Genomic DNA, 4,015 nt, shown 5'->3' on the forward strand with positions numbered 1-4,015 from the left:
GTTCCGAAATCGTCAGAATTTTCTAAGTACCGAAATCGTCGGAATTTTTCTAAGTAAAGAAATCGTCAGAATTTTTCTAAGTACCAAAATCAACAGAAATTTTCTAAGTACCGAAATCGACAGAATTTTTCTAAGTACCGAAATCAACAGAATTTTTCTAAGTACCGAAAACGTCAGAAGTTTTCTAAGTACCGCAAACTTCCGAGTCTTTTCTAAGTACCGAAATCGACAGAATTTTTCTAAGTACCGAAATCAACAGAATTTTCCTAAGTAAAGAAATCGTCAGAATTTTTCTAAGTACCAAAATCAACAGAATTTTTCTAAGTCCCGAAATCGGCAGAATTGTTCTAAGTACCGAAAACTTCTGAATGTTTAATAAGTATCGAAATCGTAAGAATTTTTCGGTACTTATACCGAAAACGTCAGAAATTTTCTAAGTACCGAAGACTTCTGAATGTTTTCTAAGTACCGAAATCGACAGAACTTTTCTAAGTACCGAAAACGTCAGATATTTTTTAAGTACCGAGAAGGTCAGAAATTTTCTAAGTACCAAAATCAACAGAATTTTTCTAAGTACCGAAATCATCAGAATTTTTCTAAGTACCTAAAACGACAGAAATTTTCTAAGTACCGAAAACTTCTGATTGTTTTCTAAGTACCGAGATCGTCAGAATTTTTCTAAGTACCGAAAACGTCAGATAATTTTTAAGTACCGAAAAGGTCAGAAATTTTCCAAGTACCGAAAAGGTCAGAAATTTTCCAAGTACCGAAAACGTCAGATATTTTTTAAGTACCGAAATCATCAGAATTTTTCTAAGTACCGAAATCGTCAGAATTTTCTAAGTACCGAAATCGTCGGAATTTTTCTAAGTAAAGAAATCGTAAGAATTTTTCTAAGTACCAAAATCAACAGAATTTTTCTAAGTTCCGAAAAGGTCAGAAATTTTCCAAGTACCGAAAACGTCAGATATTTTTTAAGTACCGAAATCATCAGAATTTTTCTAAGTACCGAAATCGTCAGAATTTTCTAAGTACCGAAATCGTCGGAATTTTTCTAAGTAAAGAAATCGTAAGAATTTTTCTAAGTACCAAAATCAACAGAATTTTTCTAAGTTCCGAAATCGTCGGAATTTTTCTAAGTACCGAAATCGTCAGAATTTTTCTAAGTACCGAATTCGACAGAATTTTTCTAAGTACCGATATCAACAGAATATTTCTAAGTTCCGAAATCACCAGAATTTTTCTAAGTACCGAAATCGTCGGAATTTTTCTAAGTACCGAAATCGTCTGAATTTTTCTAAGTACCGAAATCGTTTGAAATTTTGTAAATACCGAAAAGGTCAGAAATTTTCTAAGTACCGAAATCATCAGAATTTTTCTAAGTACCGAAATCGTCAGAATTTTTCTAAGTACCGAAATCATCAGAATTTTTCTAAGTTCCGAAATCGTCAGAATTTTCTAAGTACCGAAATCGTCAGAATTTTTCTAAGTACCGAAATCATCAGAATTTTTCTAAGTTCCGAAATCGACAGAATTTTTCTAAGTACCGAAAACGTCAGAAATTTTCTAAGTACCGAAGACTTCTGAATGTTTTCTAAGTGCCGAAATCGACAGAACTTTTCTAAGTACCGAAAACGTCAGATATTTTTTAAGTACCGAGAAGGTCAGAAATTTTCTAAGTACCAAAATCGACAGAATTTTTCTAAGTACCGAAATCGTCGGAATTTTTCTAAGTACCGAAATCGTCAGAATTTTTCTAAGTACCGAAATCGTCAGAATTTTTCTAAGTACCGAAATCATCAGAATTTTTCTAAGTTCCGAAATCGTCAGAATTTTCTAAGTACCGAAATCGTCGGAATTTTTCTAAGTAAAGAAATCGTCAGAATTTTTCTAAGTACCAAAATCAACAGAATTTTTCTAAGTACCGAAATCGACAGAATTTTTCTAAGTACCGAAATCAACAGAATTTTTCTAAGTACCGAAAAGGTCAGAAATTTTCCAAGTACCGAAAAGGTCAGAAATTTTCCAAGTACCGAAAACGTCAGATATTTTTTAAGTACCGAAATCATCAGAATTTTTCTAAGTACCGAAATCGTCGGAATTTTTCTAAGTAAAGAAATCGTAAGAATTTTTCTAAGTACCAAAATCAACAGAATTTTTCTAAGTACCTAAATCGACAGAATTTTTCTAAGTACCGAAATCGTCAGAATTTTCAAAGTACCGAAATCGTCGGAATTTTTCTAAGTAAAGAAATCGTCAGAATTTTTCTAAGTACCAAAATCAACAGAATTTTTCTAAGTCCCGAAATCGGCAGAATTTTTCTAAGTACCGAAAAGGTCAGAAATTTTCTAAGTACCGAAAAGGTCAGAAATTTTCCAAGTTCCGAAATCGTCAGAATATTCTAAGTACCGAAATCGTCAGAATTTTTCTAAGTTTCGAACTCGTCAGAATTTTCTAAGTACCGAAATCGTCAGAATTTTTCTAAGTAAAGAAATCGTAAGAATTTTTCTAAGTACCAAAATCAACAGAATTTTTCTAAGTACCTAAATCGACAGAATTTTTCGAAGTACCGAAATCAACAGAATTTTTCTAAGTACCGAAAACGTCAGATAATTTTTAAGTACCGAAAAGGTCAGAAATTTTCCAAGTACCGAAAAGGTCAGAAATTTTCTAAGTACTGAAATCGTCAGAATTTTTCTAAGTACCGAAATCATTCGAATTTTTCTAAGTACCGTAAAGGTCAGAAATTTTCCAAGCATCGAAAAGGTCAGAAATTTTCCAAGTACCGAAAAGGTCAGAAATTTTCTAAGTACTGAAATCGTCAGAATTTTTCTAAGTACCGAAATCATTCGAATTTTTCTAAGTACCGTAAAGGTCAGAAATTTTCCAAGCACCGAAAAGGTCAGAAATTTTCCAAGTACCGAAAACGTCAGATATTTTTTAAGTACCGAAATCATCAGAATTTGTCTAAGTACCGAAATCGTCAGAATTTTCTAAGTACCGAAATCGTCGGAATTTTTCTAAGTAAAGAAATCGTAAGAATTTTTCTAAGTACCAAAATCAACAGAATTTTTCTAAGTACCGAAATCATCAGAATTTTTCTAAGTACCGAAAACGACAGAAATTTTCTAAGTACCGAAAACTTCTGATTGTTTTCTAAGTACCGAGATCGTCAGAATTTTTCTAAGTACCGAAAAGGTCAGAAATTTTCTAAGTACCGAAAAGGTCAGAAATTTTCCAAGTTCCGAAATCGTCAGAATATTCTAAGTACCGAAATCGGCAGAATTTTTCTAAGTACCGAAATCATCAGAATTTTTCTAAGTAAAGAAATCGTAAGAATTTTTCTAAGTACCAAAATCAACAGAATTTTTCTAAGTACCTAAATCGACAGAATTTTTCTAAGTACCGAAATCGTCGGAATTTTTCTAAGTACCGAAATCGTCAGAATTTTTCTAAGTACCGAAATCGTCAGAATTTTTCTAAGTACCGAAATCATCAGAATTTTTCTAAGTTCCGAAATCGTCAGAATTTTCTAAGTACCGAAATCGTCGGAATTTTTCTAAGTAAAGAAATCGTCAGAATTTTTCTAAGTACCAAAATCAACAGAAATTTTCTAAGTACCGAAATCGACAGAATTTTTCTAAGTACCGAAATCAACAGAATTTTTCTAAGTACTGAAATCGACAGAATTTTTCTAAGTACCGAAAACGTCAGAAATTTTCTAAGTACCGCAAACTTCCGAGTCTTTTCTAAGTACCGAAATCGACAGAATTTTTCTAAGTACCGAAATCAACAGAATTTTCCTAAGTAAAGAAATCGTCAGTATTTTTCTAAGTACCAAAATCAACAGAATTTTTCTAAGTCCCGAAATCGGCAGAATTGATCTAAGTACCGAAAACTTCTGAATGTTTAATAAGTATCGAAATCGTAAGAATTTTTCGGTACTTATACCGAAAACGTCAGAAATTTTCTAAGTACCGAAGACTTCTGAATGTTTTCTAAGTACCGAGATCGT

Source organism: Parasteatoda tepidariorum, unplaced genomic scaffold (assembly GCF_982258835.1).
Source record: "Parasteatoda tepidariorum strain Cologne lab strain unplaced genomic scaffold, Ptep-v5.0 scaffold_85, whole genome shotgun sequence".
NCBI classification, from domain to species: Eukaryota; Metazoa; Arthropoda; class Arachnida; order Araneae; family Theridiidae; genus Parasteatoda; species Parasteatoda tepidariorum.